Source organism: Thermobia domestica, chromosome 3 (assembly GCF_964235325.1).
Source record: "Thermobia domestica chromosome 3, izTheDome1.hap1.1, whole genome shotgun sequence".
Taxonomy (NCBI): Eukaryota; Metazoa; Arthropoda; class Insecta; order Zygentoma; family Lepismatidae; genus Thermobia; species Thermobia domestica.
In genome coordinates, this window is record NC_137456.1 from 203,555,224 (window position 1) to 203,572,269 (window position 17,046).

General features: G+C 38.1%; 1 protein-coding gene across 1 annotated transcript in view; it reads left to right on the plus strand.

The window, feature by feature from the left end:
• LOC145680926 (monocarboxylate transporter 12-like) overlaps nt 1-17,046 on the plus strand; it is a 215,241-nt gene that overhangs the window by 168,620 nt on the left and 29,575 nt on the right. The gene's annotated exons all lie outside the window — the stretch shown is intronic.

The window sequence follows — 17,046 nt, forward strand, 5'->3', positions numbered from 1 at the left end:
TATTTGGTGGTTCAAGAGTTGTTAAGTTACAAATATATTCACTGTCATTTTATATATGTAAATAACACTGGTCGGCATGAAAATCCTCCCACGAGGGTGAAAGAGTGTACCGGATAGATTTCGAGACGCTGATTACGAATATCTTATCGAGAAAGTTCCAGCACGTAAGGTTTTTTTTGGGGGGCGGGGTGCTGTTTCCATAATTGACAGAAAAATCTATTTTTCGTATTTAATATGTGTTTTCCGTGTTTGAAGTGCATAATTCTATTTTTTTTAATCTTAATCCAAGAACCGTTAGTAGGCTATATCCCAGGAACATTCTTTTTTCTAGCTCACGACCCTCAGGAAACGTACCACCTCCCCTTGGGTTGCAAAGATTTTTGTCGTTCCACACTGCATACACTAAAACCTAGGCGTTATTGACGGAGAAAGGTGTCGTAATCAACTTGCGATCATTCGTCGACTCCCTTTTGTCTAGACGATAGACAGATTGTTGAAAAAAAGCGCCAAGACATACACAACGTTGACAGTGAAACAAATATTTCAGTTCGAGTTGATCTTCGTGTTAGAAGGTCGTGTTACGCTGTATCTGTGTATACCGTAGGTGAAAAATATTTCTGCGTGAAATATTGATGTTTGTGTTAAACGAACATTCCGAGAACTTGCAACAATTCGACAGATTCATTCTGCTACATATGTGGGGAAGTGATTTTCAAGGGACAAAGTAGGCCATTGTCACCGTTCCTGAAGACAGCCTACCATCTGTACTTCGGGTGTAAAATCGGCGACCAGGATCGCATTTGGGCTCCGAAACAAAGTTGTAACTTGTGTGCGCGTACTCTCACAGGATGGTTGAAAGGTACACATAAATCGATGCCGTTCGCCGTACCTATGGTTCGGCGCGAGCCCCGTGATCATGTTTCAGACTGTTACTTCTGCCTGACTATTATAAAAGGTTTCTCAAAAAACATGAAGCATAAAATACAGTATCCTAACTTGGATTCCGCGAGGAGACCTGTGAAACATGATGTCTGTCTGCCTGTACCAGTACCACCAGACTCATACACCCTGTGCAGTGTTTCATCGGATGAAGAACCTGCTGCTTGTGAGGATGTTGCACAATCTTCGAGTATACAGTCAGATCCCAATTACGCTCCAGTGTCTGACACTAATGAACCACATGTGATAAGTCAGGAGGAGCTGAATAATCTTATCAGAGACCTTCCCAAGTCTAAGGCCTTGTTGCTTGCATCACGACTTCAACAATATAATCTACTAAATCGATGTATAGGAGAAGTTCCTAATTTTACAAAGGATGGTGATTTGGTGTATTGCAGTGACATTCCATCGCTTATTGGACTACTGAAGTGGAACTACAACACTGAAGATTGGAGGCTATTCGTAGATTCCTCTAGGATAAGTCTCAAGGCAGTGTTACTACACAATGGCAATGAAAAGCCAGCCATCCCTATTGCTCATACTGTGCATATGAAAGAAACATATGAGAACATGCGAAACCTATTGCAGAAAATAAAGTACGAACAGTTCCAGTGGTCTGTATGCGCTGACCTTAAGGTTACTGCCATCCTCACCGGTTTAGAAGGAGGTTACACAAAGCACTGTTGCTTCTTGTGTCATTGGGATAGTCGAGCCAAAGATCAGTACACCATTACAAAATGGCCGCCAAGGAAGCAAATGGTCCCAGGGGAGATGAACGTGGCTAATGAACGTCTTGTGGATCCGGAGAAAATATTCTTACCACCCCTTCATATCAAATTAGGGCTCATGAAGGTCTTCGTCAAGGCCCTGAACCGGGATGGTGAAGCATTTAATCATCTCAGAAAACTATTCCCAAGACTCAACGAGACCAAGGTGAAAGAAGGTGTTTTTACGGGACCTCAAATCAGAGACGTTTTTAAGGATACTACATTTTCTTCTAAGCTTAATGAAGTGGAAAGTGAGGCTTGGGAGGCCTTTTGAGAAGTGTGCAGTAACTTTCTAGGGAATCATAAGTCACCTGATTACAAAGACATTGTGGGCAGGTTAATTACTTCATTTCGTAACATGGGATGTAATATGTCCCTAAAGTTGCACTTCCTGCATTGCCACCTGAACTTCTTCCCTGAAATGTACAGCTTTGGGGAAGTCTCTGGCGAACACGGGGAAAGTTTTCACCAGCAAATAACTACCATGGAGAGGCGCTACAGTGGTAAATGGAGTGTGAATATGTTGGCAGACTTCTGTTGGAATGTGACACGCGAGACACCCTGTAGTAATTACAAGAGGAGTAGGAAAACCAAGTGACACGTAAGTGTTTAACTTTTTATGCAATTTTATCTGCATAATTTATATTGATGTAAATTATAACGTGGAGAATAGCATCTTTGGGCGGATATTGAAACACCCCCTCCTCCCTGAAAACTGGTACGTCCTGGAGAAAAACGGGTTACGAATTCGAACTCAGGAGCTCGAAACCTATAGGAATCACCTATTTTCGTTCGTTGGAGCAAAAAAAAAAAAGTTTTATTTTGCCGACCAGTGTAATTTGTTGCATTAGGAAACAGGTATTTGTTTACATACAAAATATTGTACATGTATTTTGAATATTAAATAATAGTAATTATAGGCCTATGTCTTAGTGCATGAGTATTAGTGAAATTTGTCTACTGCTCTTTCTTTTAAGAAGAAATTTGGTTAAAATTAACAAAATTTCGCCAGATCAAAAAGCACATTAAGAACTCAGTTTCATTCAAGAGCCCTATTTGTTGTTACTAAAACGCTTCATGATAGTAGATGTGTATACAATTGTAAAATTTCTGTAATTAATGCACAACCAGGAGTAAACGTCTAAAAGGCACATAAAGGAAATGAGTGCAGACTATTAATTTTCGCAAATAATTACAAGTGTTATTTTCGAATGCTTCTTATATATATATATATATATATATATATATATATATATATATATATATATATATATATATATATGTATAAGAAAAACGGTTCAATTACTAGTAAAACTAACCTAATACAAAGATTTTTGTTATTTTCCCAATTTTTCCGGAAAGAAACCGGAAAAACGGTTTTTTACTAGCCGGTTCAAAATTTCCGGTAATTTTACAATACTAGTCCTGAGTATGGTCTGCCATCTTTCACCCTCAAAATATCCTGGGTACTGCCATGCTCACTATCACTAGGGCTTCGTGTACTCTGTATTTATACTTCATGAATTAATGCGGAACATGTAATAGTTTCCATGTGCGAGAATTTCTTTGTCTCGGTAAAAAATAAAAATATACTATAAATAAAATCGTAGAACATTGACCTTCCGTTTGAGCGGTCCTCACTTCGATACTTGCATGGATCTAAATGTGGTTATAAGTCTCATGAACCTCCAAACCAAACAATATATATTGTTCATACCACATTCGTAACAGAAAATAGTATTATTAATAAGACTATGATGATATTATTAATGTCATACTTTGTGTTGCTATAACAGTGAGACGCATACCTTTGCTACATGCAACATCAGCCCGCTGAAAACTGTTTTTCTTTTTTTTTTACCAGAGATTTGGCAACAGTGTGCTGCAAAATCATTGATTGCTACCATCCGCCAGCTCGACTGACGCGGAGTTACACATTTTTGGAGGTATACCAGTGGCGACTCCAAAGGGGAGCAAGGGGAGCAAGTGCCTCCTGGTGGCTACTCCTGCCCTTGTGACTGCCCTCCCAGACTCCTACAATCTTAAAACTCCTTAAGACTCCTATAATCTACATATAATATTTTATATCAGTATCATCACCAATTTCATTATCAAATTTTAATATCCATAGATTTCAAACATTATTCTCGACATTCAGTATTCATAGGATGGGTTTATAACAGCTTAATTTGCGAGTACCAGAGTTTAATTTTTGGAAGAAACGAAAAGAGTTGTACTTTCCCTTACTACAAATGATAATAATAATAAATGTATGGAATTAAATTGATTAGTTCCCAATAAAATGTATTCTCAGAGTGCTGATCTTTAATTAGAAATTGGTATGTTTTGCTGCTCCCTTAGTCATTGTGTTCAAAGCACAGACGTGAGTGGAAATGTACGAGAAGTTGCTGAAAAATTCGTAGTCCAACTCAGAAGGAGTGCATGTGGTGGTGGAATGATGAAATTTTGGTTATTCTACATACTCCCCCTGAGGTTCAATACACTTCCTTGTACAGTGCTCCTTTTTGCAGACCAATTTTAAAAAATCTGGAGACTTCCTCGCATCACTGTTCATAGCACTACCCTTGCTACGAGATCTGAAATGGCGTCCTTTCAAGTGTTATTTGAGTTTGGAAAATACGGAGCTACATCTCTGGAATAAGGAGGATTATCTAGACATTGAAATCCTAGATCATACAATGTCAGTTACGTTTGCAGTGCTTGAAGAACAAGTGCATTCTCCTGAAGGAACATAATTCTTCCTTTTCATTTTCCGTGGAGTTGCACTTTGAATTTTTGTTTTAGTTTTGTGAGTAATGCAGAGGTTCCGCATTAAATATTTGACCCTTGGGGAGATAGTCTATAAGTATGACTCCATCCTTATCCTGTCCAGACAAAAACTGAGTCGAGTCGAGACAGACTTAAATCTCGACTCGACTCGACTCGTGCGCATCCCTAACCAAAAACATAATAAATACAAATTTTCAACGTCAATTACTTGTTTATGATATTCATGTAAAGCAATATGCACACTAAAATTACAGTAATCTGTATCTGTCTAATACAAAGGATTTTAAAACGGCTCTGATATCCGTAGTACTTGTTCTTATCGAATGAAAAGTTTCATTGATCACTGCCAAATAATACAGTTATCGGTATTAATAACTGTATTATTAATACTCAATGGCTTGGATTCACCATGCCGGCTGAAGTTTTATTAATAGCACAGAGTATGTATTGAAAGAACACCGTGGCCCTCTTCCTATCTCCATGTTTCTCCATTCATTCATCTAGTTCTGTAACACTGCCGTGCTATTATTTTCATTTTGTTCAACACTGTCTCTGCGTTAAATCGGTAACACCGTAACATTAGACCTTTGACGTTAAAATAACATGTTAGAGTGATAGCCACGCTGGGATCACTGACCTGTGTTTAAATTAAATTGTTTTAACAACTGGGACCTGTCTTGAAATTTAGTTGTATTAAGATGGATCACTAGGTGTTTTTGGTGCTATGCTAAACGCTGCTTGAATAGTGCGGCGTTGCCAGATAGTGTCGAGTGTTTACTGATGCCAGATAATAAAGGAAGTAATCATGGAATTCTGCTTGGATACTTACTGGAGAAATTAATTTTCGACCCGTATCGCAATTCATTGCTAAGTTCCGCTTTTCGAACTGCAACGCTAGAATCCAGGAATTTTCTTATTGTGAGTATCACAGCAAACATACAAATTTGGCAACAACGCATTATGGCGTTCTGTGCAAGTTTCTTCTCAAAATCTACTTCCTTAGATGTAAGTTAATATTTAAATAAAATGTGAACTTACACTAAAATACAAATGCTGAGCAAAACAACGTTTTATTATAAAATAATAAAATAATAATTGTGACAGTTTCGGATATCTAACCTATCTTTCTTCAGACACTATCGAAAATAAATGAAAATGCATCTATCTATCTATCTATCTATCTGTCTATCTATCTATCTATCTATCTATCTATCTATCTATCTATCTATATATATATATATATATATATATATATATATATATATATATATATATATATATATTCATTGTTAAGAATTTTTAAATTCTTTTAACAGACATATATAACAGAAAACACGGAAAATTCTAAACGCTGATTGGTTGTTCAATAAAGAATTATCCTTGGTGCGAGCAGTCCCGGGTTCGATTCCCGGTGGGGGCACTCGGTCGACGCTTTTTCAGGCCAGCCACCCTGAATGAGGTTTTCCTGGGTTTTCCTCATTCACACCAGGCAAATGCCGGGGTGGTACCTAACTTATAGGTCCCAGGCCGCTTCCTTCCTTCCCCCATCCTTTCTTCCTTCCCTTTCCCCGGATTGTGTGCTCGCCGAGGGATGTCATCCCTCAAACGTGAAGGGCTAAATGGCCTTAGATGCTGAAAGCCCAGAAATCTAAATCCTAAATCCTAAAGAATTATCCAATCATAATAGAAGTTGATCAAATTGAAACTAAACACCAAGATCCTCCCTGGTCCAGTGTAAACTAAGCAGCTACAAATTAAGACTTTCCAATAACCAGTGGCGAAGGGTGGTAAGATGCCCTGAGGCCCGGCCTACCCATTTACTTTCAGGAATTATAATTTATAATTAATTCATTTTCCTTGCACAGAATGCATTGTATTTTCTAAGTCGAAACAAAATGTTCGATAAAGAAATCGTAGTTTGCACCACTGCTGGGAGGCTCACCGAGCAGTGTCTTATGGGGCGTTTACACTTAGTCGATTTGCGTTCGATTCAGTTGAATTGACGTCACTTTCAACTTAATCGACCGTGTAAACGGGACTTGAACTTAATCGATTGTTGATCGAAGGCGACTAATCGACTGGCAACTGAATTAAAAGACGTTCTATTTTCTGTGGTTGAAATAATTGAACACATCCATCAATCTGATTCGGCCTAGTTGCTTCGATTTAGTGGCAAATGCAGCGAGTCGATTTAGTCGTGCGACTAAATCGACTAAGTGTAAACGCCCCATTAGGCGGCAGTAGAACTACTGCCAAGCTACTCAGAAAATCCCGTGAGAGAACGTGTTGGTAATAACCTGCGAAGGAGACCGGCCTCAGCGCTTATCGACTTTCGTTCTCTGGAGACCTTCGATTTCGATACGATATATCAAACAAATAAAGAGCAAGATAACATGGGCTCCATTCCGTTTCAACTTTATTAATTTTGCGAACTCGAACGCAACGCAAAAGCTGGAACAAGCTATTCTAAAGGCGCTACGCCTATTATCGCAAACTAATGCCCCTTTATTTCGATGCGTTGGCGCAAACCTGTACAATAACAGACTCATTGAGTCCATTAGAAAGAGTGTGTGTTTTTAAGATATTGTGAGTGATATTTTTCTTACATTTGCAAAAGTGAATAAGAGAAAATGCCAGTAAGTGGAGAATATGAATATACGCAATATAATTCCTATTAAAGAATCTTCTATGTCAGTGGTCTTTTGAAAATTAATGTTATTAAGGAACGAAGACCAACGCTTGTGTTGAAAATAGAACAAACAGAGGGCAAGAGAGTTCTGCTTGCATTGGTACTATATATTTGTAGTTGTTGAAATAAGGAGCAGCGTATAAAAACTATTGAAGTCTGATTCTGTTTATAAAGGGGAATTAAGTCACACAAAATATCTTGATTGAATGCTTGTCATGTGTTTTAAACAATATAATTAAAAACAAAATTTTACAAGCAGAGTTTGTTTCAGTACATGTAGACTAAACAGCATAAGTGTCTTGTGAAGCGCAGATAATGTGATAGTCAATCTTCCCCACCCGATCACGCCAATTAAAACAATTAAATTGCATTATGACGAATTAAAATCAACTATGAGTACCATACGTCAATTTCATTATGAAAATTGAGATCCGGATCGAATAAGTGCTATCGATGAACTACAATTGCATTAAATTTATGTGAATTCGTTTTCTTGTATTTCTGTAGTAAAATATTTATATCTAATCTGTTTCATTTTACTATTATTATTATTAGTAGTAGTAGTAGTAGTAGTAATAGTTGTTGTTGTAGTAGTAGTAGTAGAAGAACATTGGGCCTACCCTCTTGAAACTATCATCCTTCGCCACTGCCAATAACTCACCCCACTGGTCGTCAATTTTAAGTCCTGTACTGCAATTCATAATACAGCTTTTCTCTTTTTCAATGAACCTGTCTTTCTTCCACTTTCATATTAACGTCCTTTGTTCCTTTGCTAACACTTCACTTTTGCACCAATTAATATTGTGCACCGTGTCCCTTACATGTTTAAAAAAATGGCATTTCTTTCTCTTTCCAATCTAACATCATCTTGATGTTGCTTTAATGGTTCTTTTAGTTTTTCCCCATTTCACCTACATAAAAGCTATTACAATCACCACATTTTATCTTATAAACTACTCCTCTTCTTTCCATCATATCATCTCGGCTTTCCTCTTTCTCTTCTTTTTTTTCTTTCTTCATTCTTAACACATCCAATTATCTTCTACTCCCTTTCCAGTATGTTGAAACGTAGCCTATTTTCTTTGCCTCTGACTTGCCACTGGCACTAGCGTGCGCAGGGCATTGAGAATGTGGGTGCCAGATCTAAAGTACCACCATATGGAATGTCCTCCTTCCCCCCCCCCCCTTTCCCCTAAGAAAAGATAGCGTCATTGTCGGCGACGCACGGCACACATGCAGACGGGAAATAATTTACACGTAATCTCTTCTCAGTTTGTAATAATTCTACATAAAAAAGGTTTGTCTAATGGGGGTGCCAAGGCACCCACGTTGCGCACGCCTATGGTCCCTGGGCTAGAAATATTCCATTTGGGGCCTAATACAGCCCAGAAATTTTTTTAATAAAAATCAAAGCATGTTTAGGAAGTCCACCAAAGGCATAAACTTATATGAAACAGGATAGTTATCTGATAAGTTGCTCAACAGATGGCGCCACGTAGCTTGTATCGTGAATATTGAATAAAAACAACATAAGGGTAAGATATTCTTCTCTTAGTATTTGCACTATTAAGATTTTAAAATTAAGATTAAGATGAGGAACCAACCAAGAGTGAGCCAGACTATACTGTAGTAGCTACAAATCCTTCTGTCACCAATTCAGCAGCAAGCTCCATTAATCATCGTTCAGTGCGTACTGGAACAAGTGTTTTTGTCCCACTTGATATTATCCAACGACCAAACATACTAGCTTTGGCAACTCGCTTGAAAATGTCGCCTGCACAACAGGCTATTTATACCAAAGCGTTGATAAAGGAAGCAGGTGGAGATACATCAAAATTCACTACGTCGTACTCCAGTGCAGATAGGACCCGACGAAAGGTTAGTCAACAGATATCAGGATCTTTAATGGAAAACTTGACTCCTTCAGAGCTTGCCACCTGAGTGAGCTCAGAAGTTAATGTCATCTTTGCCCAATAAGTACGTGAAAGAAGAACGTCTTACAGTCGTGGTGGGAAACAAGAATGGACTAAAGCTACTGGGCACACCTGTTTACAAATCTGTGATTGGTATGAATACTGGGGTTATTATTGCCGAACTTACAGTGGATCTGTTGAAGTCATGGCACTGTGAAGAGAAGATAGTAAACATGACATTTGACACTGAGGCATCAAACCAGGGAGTAATCTACACCCCCCTAACACCCCCCTAACACCCCTCCAAATTTCTTTACACACACCCCTGGATGGAAAAGGAATACTCTTCCAAATCCAATAGTATCAATCAGTATCATATAGGTTATTTATTACATCAAGTTAAAAACGGTTTAGCGTTTAGGAAAGAAGGCAATATTCTTATTTATTTATTTATTTCACTTCAAAATGCGAAGCGACCTCGTTCCCATGTACGGCTTCGAGAACCACATGACATTGTTTCGGACGGTGTTTCGATCGAAATAATTGACGAAAGAGACCTGCTCATACCTACCCTCCGCGGTCGTTTCCGAGAAAAGAGATTGATGTACAGATGCAGATGACTGAAATTAGCAACGTCTTGAGCGGTCATTCACCTACCTCCTCTTTAAGAAGGAAAAATGTGACAATATAGTAATAAGCCTACACCAGATTCAGTTGGTAAGTGCTGCTCTGCATCAGGCTCTCAACCAGAGGGGGCTAGGGAGAGCCTGGCCCTCCCTAAATTTTTCATGTCCACTCCAGATCTCAATACAAAACGCACAATTTAGATATTTGTAAGAGAATTTTTAATGATTTGGCCTCTTCTAACATATTCATGACCCCCCCCCCCCCAAAGCTCTGTGGCTGGTTCGAGCCTGCTCTGAAAGTGGTGTATCAACGGACGGACGTACAAGGGTGTAGTCAAAACGTTTTTAGAAATGAAGAGATCGATCGAAATAAGAATTATGTATATTTTAGACTGAGTCTAGTGTTATGCAGGAACGCATTTGGCGCTAGCTTAATTTTTTGTAAAGTATATTTTTATTCACGTAAATTCATTGAGTGGAACAGGGCTCATAGCGAGTCACTTTTTAAACTAAAATTTACTTTTTTTCAAAGTTGGTCACTAAAAGTTACTTTTTTTGAGAGGTAAAGTGACTTTTTCGTGTAATTTATGTTTTGCATTGGCAGTTTTCTAAGAAAAATATAAAAACAAATGGAAAAAGGCAGAAACTTTTTACTCATTACTCTTCTGAAAGCTTCAGTACTTGCTGCCACATGTAAAACAGTCAGCTTTATTCTCATTTCAGCTTTTATTCTTTCTAAAGCACAGTGGATAGTTGGTGGATGCTTAAGCTCTCAAGGTGGGGTTGAGAACCCTTCTGTGTCTATTCTTTCTTCTATCATAATAATCTTTTAATTTTCGCTCATAATAGTTAACGCTTCGTTCAACGTTCCGTGTGTGTGTCCGTGTGGTTCATCATGTTCGTCTTGTGTTATGCTTCTTGTATGTTTTCCTTTAGAGTAGGTGATGAATTTGAATATTTCACGTTTTTGAGAACTCTTAATGCGAAGTTAAATATAATGTCTGGGATGAAGAAATTCGGAAATAGGCCAGAACTGGTTCCACTTACTCAGAAGCTTTTTACATGTGCTACGTCTGCTTACCGTAACTACAAAGCTTACTTTCAAAACCTAAGAAAGGAGGAAGCTCAAAAAGAAGAAGTAAAGAAGAAACAAAACAACAAAGAGAGAGGTGATGGAGAAACCGACAAAGGAAAAAAGGGGCATGATGAGATTTTGGTCACTTTTAAGTGTGCTTTTGGCCATTTTTGGTCACTTTTCAACTATTTACAAGAGACCAGACTACTATGAGTCCTGGGATTATTAAAATTAGGGTATATTAAAGAAGACAAAACGGAAAAATACGAAATATTTGTAAATTGAAGAACTGGATTTCTGGAAAACAACTAAATCAATGAATAATTTTCTTATGAAAGATATTCAGAGCCATAACGTAGCGAGGAAGGGGCAGGAACGGAGATTAAGAGATCAATTAATATTACAACAATTAACGTTAACAACAGGGTTAGAATATTAAAATAATGAAATTGGAGCTATGTACAGTACAAATTACTAAACGTATGTGATTTCAGCATGGGACGAGGGAATTTTTTCCCAATTAATATTTTGAAAAAAAAAATCACCCACTAAAACTTGCTGAAGGTGAATAAATTGACATAATAGCAGAATTTTGCAAAATAATTATAATAATTTGTATGTAATCAATTCACATGTAATTACTGGGTAAAATAGTGGAGGTTAATTCCTAATACAGTGAAACCTCTCTTAACGGGCATCTCTCAATAGTGGACATCTTCATAAGAGGACGAACTCTTATTCTTCTATTCCATAAATATGTATGGTGTGGTGTTATGAGAGAGAATCCTTCCTTTTAGGGACACCTCTCATTTACGGACAAATAATTATGTTCCACCGATGTCCGTTTTTAGGGGATTCACTGTATTACTTAGTTTCATAATAATAATTAATGCTTAAATGTGTGAACTTACTTTATTGAACCTACCACTGCGAAGAGTTGATATTATTATTATTATTATTATTATTATTATTATTATTATTAGTAGTAGTAGTAGTAGTAGTAGTAGTAGTAGTAGTAGTAGTAGTAGTATTGCAATAGTTGCGTAACAAAATATACTGTTTTCTTGTTTGAGTTTGTTTTAAAATGATATCACTATTCTGAGAGCACACCCCCTCTTTTATTTTGAACACACCCCCAAGTAAATTTTCTGGCGTACTTACTGCATCAAACACCGGCCATGTTACTGCTGCTTGCGTGATGTTACAGGAATAGCTAAATCGAGCTCTTCTGTGGTCACCTTGTCGCCACCTTATAGGTGAAATTATAGTTGGGCAAATGTTTAAGGACTTGAAAATTGAAATCACTAAGTCCCCTTATATTTCCCTTTTCACAAAATTTCGTGAGCACTATGACGAATTATCTCATATCAGTGAACACCCTCTCTTACGATTTGATCCAACTCCGTCTAACAAAAGTGAACAAACTGTACATAAAAATTTACAAAATGATTTTTTTTTTAAATTTCTCAATATAATTTAAAACAAAATGAAAATAATTCAGTGCAAAACACAATTCTGAGAAATGACTACCTCGAGTCCATTGAACTTTGTACCACATTCCTCGACGGAGAAATATCTGGGACTCCAGTTAAATTCAAACGACCGGGTATTGTTCACAGAGCGAGATGGATGGCTAAATTGATCTATAGTATTAAAATGTTTTTATTGGAGAAACATATTCAGACATTACCTCACGATGCCATCATTTCTCAACGACAGTTTACAGACTTTGTCATATTTGTTACCCATGTGTAGAATGTGTGGTGGATGACATGCAACTCTGCAGTTAATGCTCCATGGAACGATTTGAAGCACTATCAAAATCTACTTCTGTACAAGTTCATTCATTTCTAAGAGTGCTACGTGCATTTCAACGACGCTTGTGGTATTTAACATCAGAGACGGTTCCTCTGAGTCTTTTCAGTAGCGCGCTGCCCTTCGAACAGAAATGTTCTCTTGCCAGTAGACTCTTAGCTGTGAAACCTACTGCTCCCCTACCAAATCCAAATGAATGCTACGGAACAGGATTTGGAAAACCTCGGTTTCCTGAACAAATTACCAATACTACATCTCTAACCGATCTGGTTGGACCAGACTACTATCCTGGTTTACATTTCATACCTTGAAACTCGAAGATGACTTCCTCGGTGACGAAGTTGCAGGCTGGCCAGAAAATTCTTATTTCAAAACTCACTTCTCAATATAAATGTCATGAATGTTATCAACGAGTGTGCAGAACGTGGAATCAAGCTGACTGCGGATTTTCTTTCTTCAGCAAAACAAGAGGACCATTTCCAAAACATTCTGCAAGTGGTTGAACAGAATAGGAAAGACAGTCCAAGTTTGCGCAAATGACCACTGAAATACTAGATGCCACATGTTAGTTGTGAAATATCATTGTGAGACAGTTTAGATTACTTAACGGTAAATGAGATATAATTTTTAAAATATATTGTTAAAATAAAAAAAAAAATGTGTAATCCTTTCAATGCTTTTGCTTATGAAATTTGCATTTCAATTTTTTAACACACTTCGAGTCTCTGATACTTGTAATATATATTATATTTTAACTACTTTATTTTAATATATTCTTAGAAATGAGAGAATTTGTGTAATCCTTGCAAAAACGTTTTTATTTATCAAACTCGCATTTCAATTATTTCAATACTTTTTGACACTAGTTAGTTTCCCCCGGTTAGTTTTTCAAAATTGTGGGGGTTTGATGCACCCTAATATATATATATTCCTTATGGGTAGATAAGCAAAAAAGTTTGTATGAAATGCATCGTCACAGAGTTACGACCATTCAGCCGCCTGACGGTGTAAAATAGGCACATTCTGGTCGCTCCTTAATGTGACTCAACTTAAACCTGAGTAACTCAGCCCCTATTTAAGCTAGGAAGACGTATCTACGTATTCCTGAAGAACGACGCTTTCCGCCGATATGTATTTTATGTATGTGGGGTGTACTACGGCGGACGGGGAGGGTATTTACGTGTTTTTTGTTTTTTCCATCAGGAGTAGTGCTCTCAAACGGGTCGGGTTGTCGGGTCGGGTCAGTCGGGTCAGCTCAAGTCAAGTTACGGGTCGGGTCGGGTCAACTCGGGTCGGGTTGTCGGATCAGGCTACTCGGGTCGGGTTGTCGGGTCGTGTCAGCTCGGGTTGGGTTGTCGGTTCGAGTCAGCTCGGGTCGGGTCAGTCGGGTCAGTTCACTTTGGTCAACTGAGTTTAGGTTGAGCTTAAACTCGGCTGGAGTCGAAAGCTGCTGTTTTTCACTAGCTGCCTAATTAAAAATAGCAACTTTCAATTGATTTTATAGAAACCATAAATCTATTTTAAACACTTGCAGCTAGTGTTTTTATGGTAAATGCTTATTTTTGTGCTTGTGTGTACTTTAATTTTTAAATGTAGAAGATTGATTTTACCAATCGACTGTAATATTAATATCTACGCCAATATGGAGTCTGGATTTAGAACAAAACTATAAGTTGTTTAAGCAAGGCCAAAAGAAAGATTGGATATGGACGACCAAGCCGAAGCAGGGCCGCGGTAGCTCAGTTGTAGAGAATTCATCTCTGGTGCATGGCGTCCATGGTTCGATCCCAGCTTGCGCTAAGTGGGCTTTGTGGTGGAGCAACGCCGTGTAGTGGGTTTTCTCGAGGTTCTCCTGTTTCCTTCCACTTTCTTCATTCCACCATTGCATTCATTTCTCATGGTCACCATATTCCTTAGCCTCGGTGCAGAATCGAGGGACCTTAAAATGAATATTTCATTTTATTTCACCAAGCTCAAGAACATCGATACAAGAATAAGATAAAGATTGGATATGCAAGACGAAGTGCATAGTAATCTTGCTCTTGGCCTTGTTTTGGTGATCACCAAGTAGCGATGAGCATATTTTCTTGCTTTCCGTATAGGATGAGAGACCATAATCAAAATCACACTTGGTCTTCATTTGTACCGATGAGGCAAGCATTCTTGGCTCTTGTATAGCATGAAAGACCACCAAAAGTACGAAATGCAGGACCAAGACTTGACTGCAAGACAAAGAATAAGACGCAGTATTGATGACCAAGACCCAGGGTGCGAATTGTTTGAATTTCATTTGTTGGGCTGAAATTGATGAAATAAAATTAGTACTTTATAATTAATTATCATACTGTATTTTTAAATTTTAAATTACAAAATTCATATTATGTATCTTCTTACTTGCAACTATATATACTGTAAAATACGTTTTAATTACCGAGAAAGAAAAATCAAAGTGTCGCGGGTCTCGGAATCATAAGAACCTATTTTGGAATGAAAGTTGAAGGGTTGGAAAAAATCACAGGTGTTCTCCTGTTTCCTCAACCCTTGTCATTGTAGTTAAACGATTTCCTTTTGTCTCCGCCAAGAGACTCTTGCTACTACCTTCCGAGAAGACCCCCTGCCGTCCGAGCAGGTGAGAACACTGACCTTGAATAAAAATTTCGTCACAGAACTAAAGCAAGAAAAAAATCAATTTCTCCCACGTCGGACACTGGTATCAGTTATAAAAAGAACTAACCAAACCTCAAAAGTGCCAAATATTCATTAAGATGCATATACAAATCCCCCGCTTGATCCCGCTTGGTTAATGTGTAAGACTTCGGTACACGTGGTCCGGGTTTAATTCCCAATGGGAGTGCATTTTGGCGTTCACCCAGTGTCGTGACCATAGTGCTCTCAAACGGGTCGGGATACGGATCGGGTCGGGTCGGGTCAGTGGGGTCAGCTCGGGTCGGGTTAGGCTATTCGGGTCGGGTTGTCGAATCGGGTCAGCTCGGGTCGGGTTGTCGGGTCAGGCTACTCGGGTCGGGTTGTCGAATCGGGTCAGCTCGGGTCAATCGGGTCAGCTCGAGTCGGGTTGTCGGGTCAGGTCAATCGGATCGGATCACGGGTCGGGTCGGGTCGGTCTTCAACCCGACCCGACCCGACCCGTTGAGAGCACTAACAGAAGTTTGGGGTTGGCATTCCTTCCTCCTTGGGTACACTCATAAAATGCATATTGGCGGAAAGCTTCATTCTTCAGAAACCCATTGCTATTAAAGTTATCCTGTTAGCTTAATTAGGGGCTGAGTTATTGAAGTTTAAATTGAGTCACATTAAGGAGCGAACAGAATGTGACTAGTTCACACCATCAGGTGACTCAATGGCCGTAACTCTCTAACGATGCATTTCCCGACATATGGTGATATGAACTTTTTTGTTTGTCTACCCATAAGGAATCCAGCCATGAAATTTTGCCGTGCCTTTTTGTTACATCCTATAGATAGATAGATAGATAGATAGATAGATAGATAGATAGATAGATAGATAGATAGATAGATAGATAGATAGATAGATATACTGCTCAAAATAATTAGGGGAAATCACGTAAAACGTTCTAGGTGATTATGTAGCAACACAGTATCTGGTCCAGTTCGGAGTACTGTCGAGTAGCATGAATGCACAACGTGGAAAAGAACCTCTCTACACCTCTGCACATGGCTGATGGCGTGGTACTGCCACACGGCGTTTTTAGAGCGGCATATTTGAGATTCGAACATTCTTCGTTTAATCTATAATTAGTCCCGGAAGATGCTACTTATGACATAGCACTGGTGGCCACACGGGAATTAATATCTCAACGATTTACTTAAGATCATCTGTTTAGGTTACTACATAAAGTGCAGGTATGTTTTCTTTTAATGTCCTGAGTAGTGTTGTAAAGGCCTGGAAAAAAAACCGGAAATTTTGGATAAAAAAAACAGTTTTTTAGTTTTTTCCCGAGTATGGAAAAAGACAGAAAATTGGGAAAAATTGAAATTTTCAAATATTTTACTACATTATGCTTTTAAGATGAAAGCTAATTTATATTTGCTAGTTTACAGTTAACATCATTGAGTAGTTATGTTTCTTGTGTTAGAATGGGGAAATTTTGTGGCAACAAATATATTTGTGCCACTGTTTTAAAGTTAGCACCGTGATAGAATGAAATTATGGCTACAAAAGATTCTAAAATATAATCCTAGTTAGATTAATTAATATAGACGCATTTAAATTATCTTAAGTAATCTTCTAAAGTTATGACAGGGAAGTGTTAAATAACAGGCCCAGAATCATTTTAGTTAATACCAGTATGTTAAAATCAAATATATCTTTTATAGAGATACGTATTGTCCTAGTATATAAAATTTCCGGAAATTTTGAACCCATTAGAAAAAAAATCTTTTGTTCGGAAATA